The 17,039-nt window shown below is 48.6% G+C and overlaps 1 long non-coding RNA gene across 1 annotated transcript in view; it reads right to left on the bottom strand.

The window, feature by feature from the left end:
- Positions 1 to 11,133, bottom strand: part of LOC144717749 (uncharacterized) — a 38,842-nt gene extending 27,709 nt beyond the window's left edge. Inside the window, exon 1 of the long non-coding RNA XR_013585143.1 lies at positions 10,791 to 11,133. This is a non-coding gene — a long non-coding RNA (uncharacterized LOC144717749). The remainder of the gene's footprint in view (positions 1 to 10,790) is intronic.
- Positions 11,134 to 17,039: the final 5,906 nt, after the last annotated feature.

Raw genomic sequence — 17,039 nt, 5'->3', positions numbered from 1 at the left:
AAGGGCATCTCACTGTCTCCAGATGATTTGCTTGTCAGCTTTGATGTAGTCTCTCTGTTCACCAAGGTTCCTATACCTGACACCTTAGCAATAATTGAAAACTTGGTCCAACATGGACTGAATCCTGATGTACCAACTTTGGTTAAGCCCTGCCTTACCAACACTTACTTCACCTGGAATGGTACTTTCTACAAAAAAGGTACCCAAATGGGTTCCCCCTTATCACCAGTGATAGCGAATGTTTTCATGGAGAAATTTGAAACAGATGCCATCCAGACATCCACCCTACATCCTTCATTGTGGAAGAGATACGTATATGACACTTTCATCATTTGGCCACGTGGCTTGCCAGCAATGAACCAATTTTTCAACCACATCAATTCCATACACCCATCCATCAAATTCACCATGAAAGTGGAGAAGGATGGTAAGCTACCATTCCTGGATGTTGTGTTTGAGAAGAGGCCTGACGGCTCGTTGGGACATTCTGTCCACAGGAAAGCCACCCACACAGATACCTATCTAAAACCTGATTCCCACCATCATCCGGCACAGAAGAATTCCCTCATCAAAACACTACACCATAGGGCCCACTGCATCTCCGACCAACACCACCTAGCCAGTGAACTGGAACACGTACACCAGGCCCTCAAGATGAATGGGTACTCGGACCGCATTTTTCGCAAAGCTGTTTCTCCAATCATGGAGAAACAATCTCCTGAGAATACAATCAAAACCATCACTTTACCATGCATAGCAGGTGTTACCAAAAAGATTTCCAAAATCTTAAACAAACACAAGATCCAGGTCCGATTCAATACAGTACACAAAATCCGTGATCTAATCCCATCTGTGAAGGAGGTCTTTCCTGACATGCAATACCCTGGAATCTACAAACTGAGTTGTACCTGCGGTCGCAGTTAGATTGCGGAAGTGAAACGACATGTCTCGGACCGTGTTCGCGAACACAAGGCAGATCTGAAACATGGCAGAACCAATACCTCTGCCGTAGCTGACCATTGTTATATGCTGTGGGCTCGCATGATATTGTTTTTTCCGAGACCAAGGTACTCTGCAAACCTTCTGGCTGCTATCAAAGGGTTGTTCATGAAGCCATCCAGATATATAAACATAGACAAAACTTCAACCGAGAAGATGGATACAACTTGAACAATCATTGACAGGATGTTATCAACCAGGTAATGCCTTAACTTGTTGTTGTTGTTGTTTCCATTATTACCTGCCAGTTTACTGCTAACCTCGCCCACGTCTACTCCCCAGCCTCACGTCCTCTATCTGTTCTTCCACCACATTCTTCCCACTTCTAGCCCCGCCCACTCCCCCCCCCCCAGCCTCAAGTCCTCTTCCCCTAGCGCTCTCGTGATCCCCCCCCCTCTCTCTCCCCCCCTTGCCTCCTCCCCCCTCTCTTACCTATATAACCTCTTGCCATGGCAGCTCTCCCGCCGACTTCAGCATTTTCTTGCTGTGGTTGTCCCACCTGATGAAGAGCGCTTGTGTTGCGATCGAAACGTCGTGATTTGTTTTATTTTATTTCTACCTTCGTGACTTTACCGAAACAACCAAATAGTATGGATTCCTGCAGTGAGAAACAGGTCGAAACAGGTCCAGAGTTTGCTTAAATCACCACTTGTTTCGGTCACTGCTGGTGGAAGTACTTCCACTACAGATGTTCCATCTGAAGGGATTATCTAGGTAAAATATGTATTTAATACGATGATTTTTGCCATGTGAAAAGAGACAGGGGAATACAAAAAGTGCCAATTATAATATTTCAACTCCCAGCTAAAACAAGTGACCAATGCATTGCAAGTCCAATGTGCCAGCTATTCCACCACGGCAAACGAATATTTAAACCAGTGACAGTCATGGTCCATATAGAAGAGGAATATCTTGACCGTGGACTTGATGCGGACTAATGATGGCCAGTGGGAGGGAGATCCAGACACAGGGACAGCATTGAAGAAGGAGCGACCTAGCGTCTGGGCTGTGTGTTGGGTAGAGGCGGAAGAACGTAGAGGCTTGAAGTGAATAATGTCAGGTTGCAAAATTAATAAACATACGCCTCCACATATGTCCCTCCTCAAAAATATTAATTTTTTACACATCCCATCATCCACACGGTCTTTTTGAGAGCACAATTGCCGCAGTATTGGCTCAAAACAAGCAAATTATGGACCGATTTCAACATTTAGCGTCTCATTAGTAGTCAGGCGTTCTTGAACCAATGCTATTTACAGGCAATGACCCTCTCTGTTAGATATGGGTCTCATTTCTACACAAAATGACATAGCACAAAATCAGCATCAGCGTAATTGTGTAGAATGCAATAAAACCAAACGTAATCATATTTTACATGTATTTGTAAGGCGCCTTCCACTAATGTCTCAAGGCGCCTTGAAACAGACAATACGCCTCCTTCACATATCTGTCCCTAGCATCCGTTGCCTGTAGGTGTGACTGCTTGTGTGAAAAAATTATGATTTACAACTATGGTTATCTCTGGTTGAATCGATAACATTTATTCATCAACCATAGTGGTGCAACCCAATAAACGAACTCTTTGAAGAATTGATTTCCTTCATCCCAACACAGTGAGACCTCACGAGGACCGAGGATCAGTGGACCATGTAGAGATTGAACTCCCATACCCGCTGGGCTACAAGTTGACCAGAAAATGGAAGCGCAGCAAGTGGAAGCTTGAATCCATGTGTCCCTCATAAAGAATTTAGCTATTTTGATTAATAATTGGTTTTTGGATTAGAAGTATAATGCCAAATGGTTGTTGTAGACCTTACTCCACTTGACACAGCCTAAAATGTTTTTTTACAAGAACAAAAATGTGGCCATTGATAGTTTTCATTCTACCAAAATTATGTGATTTAATACAAAACTTTAAGTCAAATTCAAAGTGATTTCCTACTCGAATGAGCGCCTAGGTCAGGGTTCGGCAACCAAAATAACAAAAACAGACAATTTATTATATTTCGGTAAAAAAAACCTCTATTTTCCAAGAGCCACAATTCGTGAGAATAACGTCACGAAGCAGTCCTTAAAGAGCCGCATGCGGCTCTGGAGCCGCAGGTTGCCAACCCCTGACCTCGGTGGTACTCATCTTATCTTATCTAGATTTATATAGCGCCTTATTCAATGGTACTTTACAGGAAATATACAACTGTACATGAAATGAGAGTCGTTGAGATAAAGAATGGGGGCTATTAAAAGTCGTGATGTAGATATGGCAGTAAGTAAAACTCAGTTTTATATAGTACCATTGAAACAAGGCCTCACAGCGCTTTAGAACAGAATCCCATGAACAACCCTTTACACTATGCCTAGAGGCAAACAACCCTACACAGACGGATAAGCAAGAGAAAATAAACGTGTTTTCAGACGAGCCCTAAAAACCTCAACTGACAGAGCGTCCCTTACAGTCTGGTGCAAGGCGTTCCACAAACGAGGCGCCAGACGACTGAAAGCTCTTTCACCAATTGAAGGAAGATTTCTCCGAGGTACACTCAGGTGGTCGGATTTGGTGAACCGAAGTTGACGGACAAGGGCGACAGGAGAACAGTCGAGGAAGGTTAAGAAGGAGTTGGGGTAGGTCTGCTTGTAGCTGGGGGGCGAGGGTTAGGGAGAAGCAGTAGGATGGGCTGGGGAGACACGGGGTTTTTTAAAGGGAGGAGCAGAAGTTGGTGATAGTGAAGATGATTGTTGTATGTGCAGTGGGAGTTCGTCCAAATGAAGGGGAGCATGAAGGGAAAGGGAACGAAAGCGTGACTGGGCGCAGGACGAGGGAGGCATAAGTAGTCAAAAAAGCAAAAAAAGACTGCAAGCCAAAAATCCAAGAAGGAGGCTACATTGAACCAAGTCCCTCGGTCACTCAGTGAGTCCCAAGAGGGCTGCAGCCTAGAAGTGAGAGGACTACACAAAGGTGTTAGCGAGCACCTATAAAGGCTGGAATGGCACATGAGGGGGTGGATGGCCAGCATCACGTCCGGTCGCTTTTGTCTCCCGAGTGACAATGTTAATCCATCGCACTAGGTACTAATTTGAGACTGAGTCGACCTAGGCGAAGCTCAGGGCTGGTTTTAATGATCGTCACTTGGGTTGTCCATTTGTGGCAATCGAATTCAGGTGGCCGGGATCGTAGTGCAGTGCATTAACTACTACACTACCACTCCTCATAATAGTCACAAATATGCACACACAGAGATAAAACACACAGTCTGTTCTCAAATACACAGTAGTTGCGTTGCTGAAAAACACCGCGTTATGGAAATTCATTTTATAATATATAATATAGGGTAAAGCACAGTCCGCAATAACACGTGAGATGCGTATGCAGGCTGAATAAATGCTGAAGCGCGTGGGTAAGCATCTAGAAGCATCCAGCAGCATCCCGCGTTGTGTGATGCTACGCCGAGGCAGCCGTCCTACTCGCGCAACATAGTTATGTTCACTCAATTGCGTTATATTCAATTCGAATCCATGTTATAAAAAGTGTGTTCCCTAATACATTAATCGCGTTATGGGGCCATCCATTTAATACGTACGCATGGAAGGGGGAGGGGGGTTAACCCAAATACGTACGCTTGCGTATGGGGGGTCTATTGACAATATATGTACGCATAGGAAACGGGGGGGGGAGTGAAGCCTCGATAATAATTGGTCTACATTGGCCTTCAAATTAGTTTACTTAAACACATTAATATTAATATCGGCCGTTCTATAGGATTCTGGAGGGTGCGTCAATTGTACGTCAACAGGGGGAGGGGGGGGTGTAAAAAGTACGCGTGCGTACAGGGAGGGGGGGGAGGGGTCAAGTTTTGACAGATTTTTGCGTCCGTACGAAATGGATGGCCCCTATATCCAATTCACGTTATGAAAACACACGTTACAGGAGAACAAACTCCACAATATAGGGAGGGCTCTATGCGAAATTTGTGATATTTCAAACAGCAGTTGTTAATGTTAAGGGGTTTAGTAATTTCGTTAAGTACAGGCTACTACACAAACATTGAATTTATCATTAAAATTAATGTGTGAAATACCGGGAAATGCTTGTTTAAATTATTATCATATTTGTATTATTGTAGAGTATATTATTGGACTGTAGTACTTTAAATAATCCAAACACGATGAACGGTAAAAACAAAGTTGTCCATAATTCCTCAAATATACCATCTTTACAATTCTATAATAAATAAACAAATAAAAAAGTATAACATTGTATGTTTGCTAAAATGGAACATTTTCAAAAACAAAGACATCCCTTGTAGCCAATATTGTTGAATGCACTGGAGGCTACACGGATGTCTTTATTTCGCGAAATTAGGGCAAATATGCAAATTGTAACCGGTTTAAACCGTTTTGTCAGAAATTGTTAACCGGAACTGCATTTTCAAAACCCATTTTTAGCCGTTTGAACTGAAACCAAGTTAAATGGTTTTTAGTGCACCCTAACCCGAAAACCGATGGGCTCGGCTCCCTGTCTACATGTGTAGTGACATAGGACGTCACTACTGTGTCGGCCCGTACGAGGGCTAGGGGCCCCAAGGGGGAGCCTGGGGGTCACGTGGTGGAGGACCCGGACCTTCCCAGAGGTTGGGGAAGGGAGGCGTGGCCTGGGCGGAGCCGGCCACGCCGGAGCGGATATAAGCGGGGTGTGAACGGAGAGCGGGGCTGTTCAACCCTGAAGTGAAGACGCCATCATCGGTCCTCAAGTTCCGTGTCATTGTCCGTGACCAGGCAGCACGTTGCCTGCCTGGGTCACGCTGTATAGTGTTCCAGAGTGTTAGTGAGTTGAGGAAGGTTGTCACCACCTTATGTACAGTGTTATATTACTTACCGTTCTAATAAATAGTGTTGCCTCCAAGCTGTGTGTGTGCACCTAATTCGAACCCACTACATTTGGTGTCAAGTTGCGGAAAAATAAATATTGCTAGGTGTTATCCTAGGGTAGTAAATGAGCACAGAAAGAAAACAGCTGGACACGTTCGTACGACGAGGACGGCGTGACGACCATCGGACAGCGCCGGGGATGGCAGCCCTGGTGACAGTGAGAGTGATGGCATTGCACGTGGAGTGGCGGAACTGTCATTACACCGCTGCGCCGCCATCTGGGAAGGAGCGCTGGAGCCGCGGGGAGAGGACGCCGTCGTCGCTGCTGGGGCTGGCTGGGGAAGCCCGGGCATGCGGGCCACGTGGAGGGGCCGCCATTTTGGCAGCTGGCCGGGACGCTGTTCCCACCAAAACGCTGTTCCCGCCGTTTCGGAGGCTGGCCGGGAAGCTGTTCCCGCCAAAACGCTGTTCCCGCCATTTCGGTGGCTGGCCGGGATGCTGTTCTCGCGAAAATGCCGTTCGCTACATTTCGGCGACTGGCCAGGATGCTGTTCCCGCCAAAATGCCGTTCCCGCCGACATCAACGCCTGCGGAGGGGGAATTCCACACGTTTGGGTGGCGCCCCCGTCTTCTGCTCGAGTGCGAGTGGCGGCTGCGGTTCACAAGAAGAGGCCGTGTTCACCATGCAAGATTCTTTGGGGCATCCCAGTGCTCCACCTTGCCACCCTCCGCTCTTCACAGGTTGCCAGGCGAGGCGTGACACGACACACCGGCCCCTGTTAACACTTCATCCATCTTGCGTGCGCCGGGTTGGGGTTTCGTTTTTTTTTTCTCGCCGGGTTGCGGGGCGTCAATTTGCTTTCTATGAGTTGCATCTGGCCGTGGCGTTCGTGTCGGGTGTCTGCGTGTAACATTGTTTGTTTTAATTACAGCGTTGGGATCGTTTATCTTGAGAGGCCAGTTAATGATTAATTCGGTTCTGTCAGGTGTCCCGAGCTCCGTAAATATCCCGTGGATTGCCGTGTTAATGATTTGCGTTGTGACATTTTTTTTGGGTTGTTGTTACGGAGTTAAGATTGTTGACGATGTACGGAATGATGTACGGGCTGTATGGAGCATTGCTCGAGATGGTTGGCTATATGCGGACTGCATATACTGCATATACTATATTACTCCATTCGGCGATTATTGTGCGCTTTGTGTATAGAATTATACTCTTGCGTTCGAGTGCCCTGGGAATGCATGTACTGTATTACTCAATTACTCTTAAAATTCGAATGCCCTGAGTCCCATGGTTAATGTTGAAGGGGATTTTGAAATGACAGGTTCGGTGTGTTTCGAACTCACTGGTTGGTTCTTGTCTGTTGTTGCACAGATGATATCTTTTGTGCGGGAATGCCCCTTGTGTTCTACATGGATCGGGGGTGCGTTTCTGTTAATTGCCGCCAAATTGCGTTGCTCTCTCAACTCGGGTGGTACAGCTGCATGCTGCAATGCGAGTCTTGGAGATGAGGTGTATGGATACGGGATGTGAGGTGTATTGTTGTGACCATTGGGTATTCGGGATCGTCACAAATTGTGCGTACCTGTTCGGCATTGGATCAATTCAGTGGGGGTTCCTAATTCAAATTGTATGTATTGTGATGGTGTGCAATTGCGATTGTGTGGGGGATGACTGCCTTGGTTTGTGGCTCTGCCGTCATTGGTAAGGAGCATTTAAATTGAGATGGTGACATGCTGCCAGTGATTTGGAATTGTGGTGCTGGCTGTCGCCTATCTTGGGGCGCAGATCCTGACCAGGATGGCCCAGTGAGTGTTGTGTGTCTAACACGAGCGTTGTGGTCCCGTCATGCTGTCTGACGGCTTGACCTGACAGCCTGGAAATCGAGACACTCCGTGGCATGTCTAGCCTAGTGGGCTGTGCGCTCACATGGCTCAGAGAGTTGTGGCCTGTCATGCTATGGCTGACAGCTTGACCTGAGAGCCCGGAAACCAAGACATTCTGTGGCGTGTCTAGCCTAGTGGGCTGTGCGCTCACATGGCTCGGAGAGTTGTGGCCCGTCATGCTATGGCTGACGGCTTGACCTGACGGGCCGGAGGTTGAGACCCTCCATGGTGCGTCTGGAGCTGTAGGCTCGCCCTGATGGCCCAGAGATCGAGACACTCCGAGGCGTGTTGAAACAGTGGGCTGGAGATTCGTAGTGTTCAGGTGTAGTTGTCCCGTTACGTTGGGACTGTATCCCTCAGTTGTTAGGGTGCATGTTGTGAAGTGAGTGAGCGATGGGTCTTCTCAGCTCGGTCGGTACCGCTATATGCTGCGATGCGAGTCTTGGAGAGAGACTGGGTTAAAATTCCCCCGATACGGCAGACGCGTGTGCATCGGAAAGGTGAGGGGTGATACCGAGTGGCATGAGATGTCCGGGTTGGTCCTCAAGGGAGGGTTGTGCGAGCGCGGGAAACCGCGCATGCGGCCGCCATTTTTGTGCGAGCGCGGGAAACCGCGGGGATGCGGTTCGCGCGTGCGGCCGCCATTTTGTGTGAGCGCGGGAACCCGAGGGGATGCGGTTCATGCCTACGGCCGCCATTTTGTGCGAGTGTGGGAAACCAGGGGAATGCGATTCGCGGCTGTGGCCGCCATTTCCTAGGAGCGCGTGAGGCCGCGGAGATGTGGATCACGTGTGCGGCCGCCATTTAGGCCAATTTTCACGCCTAACTATTATCTTTAACTAAAATGCAGATCCTGGGTGCATCCTTGAAGCACGACTTCTTCGCCCCAGGACATGGGTTGGCTCTGACGCATGACGTCTCGACCCGGGATATCAGAAGACGTTTGAATTGGGGTGTGTGAGTGTGTGAGCGCTAGGTAGTTCTTCTGTCCACCTAGTGGATGGAGCGGTAGCTGGGGGTTGGGGAACCCTGCCATCCGTGTTGTGTGGGTGAAGGTGTACATATTGGGTTTCATCGCCGTGTTGGTTGTGCATCCAACGCATCTGAATTTGTTTATTATTATTTTTTTCTCTTCTCTCACGCCGGCCGGAATCCCCTCATCCCCACTACCCAGGGGCCGGGTGACTGTGGTGTCCGACGAGCCGAAGCGAGTGTTCGTGGAGTGATGCCTTCAGGAAGGTTTGTGTTTCTCGTCACAGGAGGCAGTATCTACCTGGCACCTTGGAGTCGCCGGTTGTGCCAACCGGCTGTGAACTGGGGGGGGGAGGGAGTGGAGCATACGTCAGCTACTCCTGCTCCTCCTGTTCTTGACGCCTGGGGAGGGGCTGTGCCCTTTGGGCCACTTTTGGTTCCCCAGGGCCTCCACGGGGGGTGTGCGCACCTCCCCTGGGGGGCCCAGCCACATGGACTCGTGGAAAACTGCCTGCTCTACATGGCTCTCACACGCCTTGCTCATTGCCTACGCCGTTGTTCCAATGGCCACACTCACATGTTGGTGCATGCGTGATTCTCACATGGGGTGGGCTGTGCTGGGGAGTAAGTGGGTTAGCCAGTTTTCATGTATATTTGTTGTTGTTAATTCTCCGTTTTCCATGCGTTTCCCCTCCTTTTACCCTCGTCGATTCTGTGTATATTAGGTGATGTATTTATTATCTTATTATCGGTCGCCGGTTATTTATTGATGTTGCTGGTTCAGAGGCACACCTTTTCGATGTTTCACAGTTGCGTTACAGCCAGGACGGCTGTGTGTTTATACGGAGGGGGGGGGGGGGTGATGTAGTGACATAGGACGTCACTACTGTGTCGGACCGTACGAGGGCTAGGGGCCCCAAGGGGGAGCCTGGGGGTCACGTGGTGGAGGACCCGGACCTTCCCAGAGGTTGGGTAAGGGAGGCGTGGCCTGGGCGTAGCCGGCCACATCGGAGCGGATATAAGCGGGGAGTGAACGGAGAGCGGGGCTGTTCAACCCCTAAGTAAGCCATCATCGGTCCTCAAGTCCCGGGTTGTCGTCCCTGACCAGGCAGCCCGTCGCTTGCCTGGGTCATGCTGTATAGTGTTCCAGAGTGTTAGTGAGTTGAGGAAGGTGGTCACCACCTTATGTACAGTGTTATATTACTTACCGTTCTAATAAAGTGTTGCCTCCAAGCTGTGTGTGTGCACCTAATTTGAACCCACTACACATGTACGCACAAAACAGACGACACTGAAGTAGCACTATCTAATACTACACCGTTATTGTTAATTTGCACGTGGGGTTAAATTGACACCATCGCGTACCGTGGTAAATTCGTCCAATTGATCCTTATGGCAGTACCCTGGGGTACCAAATAATACAAAATGACAGAGGCAATTAAATATGTTATTTCTGGCACACTATTTTTTTCAGGGGTGTACTTAACTCCGCGACTGGAGATGAGTCGATTGCCGCATCGCCGACCATCAACAGACAAAAAATGACTGCATCACGAACATTATGTGAGAGCCGGGGTCCTATGGTACCCCAGGGTACTGCCATAAGGTTACATTGTTCGAGGGCTCAACACGTTGCGGTACCTTGCAGCAGGAATCTGCAACTTGCTGCTCTTTAATAACTGCTTCGTGACCTTGTTTATTAAGGACCACTGTCTCGTATTCACACGCTTGAATTATTGAGGGTTGTTTTTTTTACCGAATTTGAAAAAAATTGCTCTGCTTATAATTTTGGTTGCCAACCGCTGCCTTACCCACTCGGTTCACTTGTATAGCGCAGCAGCTCACGGTCACTAAAATAAGACAAGTTTGTAATGTACAATGTCTGCGGTGTACAAAGATGTGATGACACCTGCTTACTTGTTGTTAATGTTGTTTCATATTATTACAAAATTTACACTTCACCGACCTTCTGTAATGTCTTATATTAATCTTTGTGTAGGGACGTAAGTAGCGTCTCAACGGGGTGTATACTGTAAGCACCCACGATTTATGTGAGTGAGGGCACGTACCTCTGCAGGGAGTGGACGGAGACGTTGCGGAAAGCGGGCCCTGCTTGGCGGGGCCTCGTCGCTGGACGAGAGAGGGGATGTGCCGGCTCAGGGGAGTTAAGGGAACCTGGACGTGAGGGCCCGAGGACATGTGACGCTGGCTCCTGTTCCTCTCGAGAGACTGAGCAAGAGGCGTGGCCGGGAGCGGCACGAGGCCAGGCTCGGGGGAGGGAAGAGGAACGGGGGTGGAGCATGGGAAGCGATCGGTGCGGCGGCGCGGGGAGCCCGGGGAATCGGCTATAGGGGACTGAGCGCTAAGGGGACCCCTTCCTAGGGGTCTAGCGTAATCTCCCCAAGTGTTGTGTTCAAGTATTGTGTTATCCCTAGCATAGAAGTTATAATAAATTGTGGTGCCTCCAGATCTTTGCGTGTGCCTCGTCCGACACACTACATTTGTAATCTTGTGTCTACTCCTGCAATTGTTTTATGCCATCCAGAAACGGCGTCTTGACGGTTCGCACCTGGGGGGTGGGGGTCAGACATTTGTGACGATGTGTGACGAGAGGGGGTGGTTTGAGAAATATGACGTCACATCAAAATGCGCAACTTTAAATAAATATAGACAACACGTTCTACTTATTTAAATAAACCTTTTAATAAATGTTTTCTCCTACAACATCAAAGTGCAGCGCCACATTAAATACGCACTAAAATGACAAAAGTTTAAAGCGATTTGAAGCACGTTTTATTTTCAAAATGGAAATATGGTTTTGGGGGGGGGGCAGAGCTTTGTGACGTCATATTTGAGGAGGGTCTGACTTTTTGTGACGCAATGTGACGCGGAGAGGGGGGGGTAAAAAATCGCCCAAAATCGCGTGACGTCATTTATGGACGGCCTCTAAGACAAAACATAAATCATAAAAGCCTTTTGGAAAGGCAACTCAATACATTTGTCCCTGAAAAAAATATTCAAAAATATGAATATTCAGAATTATGAAAGAGTATTTCAATTAAACTTGTATTTAATTCCAGTCAGTTTTCATTAAAGTTTGTACGCATGCAGATAACTTGTCTGTTCAGCGACATATATATAACAAGGTTTGTTTTACCGCGAACAAATCAAGCGTTTAATTTATACTATAATTAAAGGCGTAACGAGTTTCAAATCGCTCCCGCACAACACTTTGTAATGAACGCGATCTCTTAAGCAATTCGCGTGATCGAGGTAGACGGTACATTTATATTGCTATAACACTTGTGATTTCCTCAGCCTCCAGTTTGTATTTACCATTGATAGTCAAAGGGGTGCGAGAAGGGATTATTGGTCGATCGTTAAGAATAATGACGGATTAACAACCGAGAAATGAAATGCTTCCGACAGGATGTCCAGCGTAGAGGTGGAACAATGAAATCAGCTCACGTGTAAGGGGCCTGGCTGAATAATTATCGCAGGGTCGCGAGACATGGTGGTTGCTTGGGGAGGTCTTCATCCAGCAGTGGATTGACCATGGGTAATGATGACGATGACAGGCCTACTCAAAGTCTGTCAGCTCGAACGAGCAATGGCGCGATGTTCATCTCTTTTGGCGCTGAACCAGGGATATAAATTCCTCATTCCCATGGCGTGAGCCAGTCCATGTACAGTACTTCTCGGAACATGACCAGGTGGAATTACGGAGTGAGATTTAATGGCCCTCGTGAACCAGTATCTTAAAAAAGAGATATATTTACACGATTTAATATTAGTTTACCTTCATACGCCCCCTTTATAATGGTGATGCTATGCTAAACACACTCACCTTGCTGATGTTGTTCAGCAGTTACAAGGTACGACCAGCTGAAATGTCCACCTTCAATGTCACAGACGAATGTGGGGTAAGGGAAGGGTCGGAAGGGGCGAGTTCGTTGTGGAGGGCGAGGGGACTGCGGACGGGGTTGGGGTGGAAGCCGCTGGGAGGGCCGGGGAGGGGGTCCGTTGTGGGGAGTGGTGGTGCAGCGGTTAGCGCGACGTTGCGCGACGAACACCGGCGAACCTGAGTTCGATTCCCCGCTCACGGCCACCAACACCAGTGACGATTATCTGAACCAGTTCTGGGCTTCCCCTAGGTCGACTCATCCTTAATGTCAGTTTCATTATCACCAATACATTATACAGCCATTTCACTTTACATTACTGTATATACCAATAAATATGGCATAGAAACCCTCTATGATCCTAACCTCGCGTCGTTTCCCTGTGCCTAACTACAGACATGTATGACCTTTGTGAGCAATGTAGGTAAGTTCGCACACAAAATAATCTATCGAGATGGAGCGGTTCGATTCCATGTTAACCAATAGGGAACATTTCTGAAATCCCCCCGCCTCTGTTCAACCAGCAAGCTATAAATGAGTCTAGCACAGCTCGTCGATCGGCAGGCTTGTCGTGTGTGATGGGGGTAAAGTGTAGGTACACCCACCTCTTCCACCACGTCTGATCAGCGTGAAAGAGTAGAACAGATACCCTCTCGAGCTCCCTCTGGTACAGATCCTTTCACTACCAATGGCCTGCGCAAGCAATTGCAGCACTGCACCTTTATCTTATTAGGCTGCCGATTGTTAACATGTAACTGCACCATCGGGGAGTGGGGGGGGGGTTAGAGTTGAAACGACACCAATGGGTACAAAGATAAGGACAAAGATACCCCCATATAGCCTTAACAGACTGTTGGGGTAAGTGCACTAATGGGTACGAGCACTGTCACACCCTCAATTGGGTAAAGTGTCGACACAACTCGAGTCATATATACCAGCAACTACATGGCAATACATTGTATGCCCTGCAATCAGTAATGTTTGTGCACGCAATAACTACCAGTTTGGAAAATGTCGCTTTTACCAAGGAAAATGTAAAAAACCGTCAAATACATTCTGCAAGTCACAATTCATCCCTACAAATGCGTCGTGCTATTTTGTATTCATGACGAGTGGAAATACCCATGCTTATTTGCACACTTTTCAGCGTTTGTTCCATCTTTTAGTCCGTGTCCATGTGTCTGGTCCATATGAAATAGCAGGTGTAGTGACATACATGGTGTCACTACTGTGTAGCGACAGTACCGAGTGATGAGTGGTACTGTATGCGTGGCGTCTCTCTATGGCACCAGTGTGAGCATGTTACGGAATGGCTCACTAGGGGGCAGGGCCCGGGTGTCATTGAGGTAGGACATGATATCCTGGGTGAACCCGAGAGGGCAAGGGGACCCCCAGATGGGGGTGTGAGGGTCACGTGATTTGGAACCAGGGCTCCGCCGAAGGATCTGGAAGGGGGCGTGGCCAAGGGTGGAGCGGTTCAAAGCCAAGTCCTGAGAGGGATCTGTGCTGTTCAACTCTGGGAATGAAGCCACCATCTACAATCCTCGGTCTCTGGTCTTCGCTCATGGACCAGGCAGCCTGTTAGCTGTCCTGGTCTGACTATATAGATCCCCTCGAGTGTAAGTTAGTTAGGAGCGGTGGTCGCCACCCTATGTAGCTACCCTGTTAATGTTAAGAGTTACCTGTTGTGTGAGTTAATAAAACGTGTTGCCTCCAAGTTCAAGTGTGCTCCTCAATTGAACCCACTACAACTGCTGTCAGAAGTGGGGTAAATTTTACTATTTCATAGGCTTTGTTTACACAACGCCCCATGTACTCATTTAAGGCTGAGTCGACCTATAGGAGCGCCATGTCACATTGAGATAATCGTCACTGGTGTTGATCCTGACCGGGAATTGAACTTTGGTCGCCAGGTTGGGAGCACAGTGCACTACCGCTCCCCCTACGCACACACATACAAAACAAAGACCCCCGTATAGCCTGAAGAGACTGGAGGAGCAAGTGCTGTGAGTTGCACCTATGAAGGCCAGTACAGCACACGATGGAGTGGGTGGCCAACACCACGCCCGGCCGCCTTTGTCTCGCTAGTGGTGACGTTTACACACCAAGCCTGGACTGGTGTTGGCTGTGAGCAGGAATCAAACTCGGGTCGCCGCTTTCACAGTGCAGCGCGCTAACCACTACACTACAGGCTCCCGACACACAAAGACAAAAAGACAAAGATTCCCCATATAGCCTTAAACAGACTCTTGGGGTAAGTGCTGTTAGCGAGTGCCTATGAAGGCCAGAACGGTACACGCCCGACACACACACAACAACAACCGCCATTCGCCATTAAGTGGCGATGACGTCACCACGGCGCTTGTACAAGGCTATGTGCACGTTGAGGCCACGTGAAGTGTCAAAAGCCTGCTGACAAGAGGTCACGGGGCAGACCCAGGTGCCATGGGTCGACTGAGATGACTGGCCGATGCACCACCTGTACCCTCTACTGTGCCAACTTCCTGAGTTGTAGCTGCCCTGCGCTCCGCTCGTGGTTGTGAGCGTCGCTCCTCTGCCCTTGATTGTTGTTGGAGGGCGACTGCCTCCAACTGCCCAGTAGTGTACTTCATGAACCTCCTCCACAAAGGCCGATCTTGACACCGCTGGTACCAGTCATCGGCAAGTCCACAACTCTACATCCTCTTGTACCACATCACTCCATCTATTCTCTAACCCATGCCCCCTCTATCCAGCCGAACAAAATATGTTTACGCATGCGGTGGCTGGGCATGCGGGCTACATGACCCAGGCAATGCAGCCTTGCCTGCCGGAGTAGCTCACCGACGGGACATTGTCCAGATCTTTCAAGGATTTGTGAGGTCCTCACACAATCCAGCCTGGTTAAACCCAGGATGGATCGTAGGCATGCCAGCCTAAATGTTTCTAACTGGCGAAGATGTTCCATTAGGGGGGTCTACGTTTTGCAAGCATAGAGAAGAGAGAGGGCATGACCATGGCTGAGAAACCCGGAAGCTTTGTGTGGAGCGACAGACCAGATAGCTTCCATACAGCGTTGCGCAACCGACGATTCGGAGCGAGACCTCTGCTGTCAAACCGGAGTCAGTCATGAGCACACTGCCCAGGTATGGGAAACTCTCCACTTTATCCACAACTGCCCCATCACAATTGGGAGTTGTGGGGGTGGAGTATCTGATGGTACATAATACCCAGGCAGGCGCTTAGTTTTGGTGGTGGTGCTGATGGTAAGGCCCCACCTCTTAGTGGCACGCTCCAGGTTTAGCAGTAGCACTTCCAACTCCTCCTCTGAGTGAGCAGCAATTACCAGATCGGCATACGTAACATGGTTTACCAATAGGGAGCCATCCCTTGACCGCACCTGGGCATTGATCAGCCTCCCATTGTATCTGTACCAGATGGAAATTCCTACGGTACAGCCATCAAAGGCTTCATGAACTAATTGGTCAAAATAGATGTTAAATAATGTCGCACCCCAAGGTGAACAGGGAATGGCTCCGACTCCCGGCCACGTAGTTTTACATAGGCCCGCTCACCATCATACAAGTCCTTAATGATTGCGAGCAGAGAGTCAGGGACTCCGAAAGCATGAAGAACAACCCAGAGCCCAAGCCTACTGATGGTAGCATAGGCCTTGACCAGGTCAATAAGCAGAGATATAGGTCTTGTTGGAATTCCCTACAACTCTGATGTAGAAGACAGACAGAAAACATGGCATCTGTGCAGGACTGCTACTTTCCTGAAACGAAATTGGGGTTCCGCAAGTCTCTCGTCAGCATGTCTGGCAAGGAAATGTTGAATAATCCTTGCCAGGACCTTTTCTGGTACACTGAGGAGTGAGATGCCCCTGTAGTTGTTACAGTCTGTGCGGCCCCCCTTCTTAAAGAGGGGGACCACCAGGGCAGTGGTTCAAACTGTTGTTATAATGCCATGTAGGGCAGTCTGTGCACAAACGCCACCCTCCCTAAGCATTTCACTTGGGAGATCAGCTCTGCCCGGTGCCTTTCCTCGTCTCAGACTCTGGATCACCTTCAGTACTTCCTCAAGAGATGGCACCTCAGCCAGCCACTCACAGGGGGTGACTTCTTCCAATATTTGAGGCACCGCAGCCTTAGCAGGGTCATCCCCACTTTGTCCCATGATTTTTTCAAGGCTGAGGGATTTCCCCTCCCCGAGGACTTCACAGAAATTATCACCAAAATCTGAAAACCTGTTCCTGGAGGTCGGAGATTGGATCACCATTCTTTCCCTAATGATGGTAATAGGTGTGGCATGGCAAGTTACTTTTTTAATGGAATTAAAGAGTGATTTTTAATCGCGGGCCACTCCGAGAGATTCCATCTCCATAGCAACCCGCAACCACCACCCATCCTTGCAACGCCCACATCTCTCTGATTC

This window comes from Lampetra planeri, chromosome 1, assembly GCF_965212315.1.
Source record: "Lampetra planeri chromosome 1, kcLamPlan1.2.h2, whole genome shotgun sequence".
NCBI classification, from domain to species: Eukaryota; Metazoa; Chordata; class Hyperoartia; order Petromyzontiformes; family Petromyzontidae; genus Lampetra; species Lampetra planeri.
The sequence above is the reverse complement of the archived record's forward strand: the minus strand, read 5'-3'. Positions and strand labels throughout refer to the sequence as shown.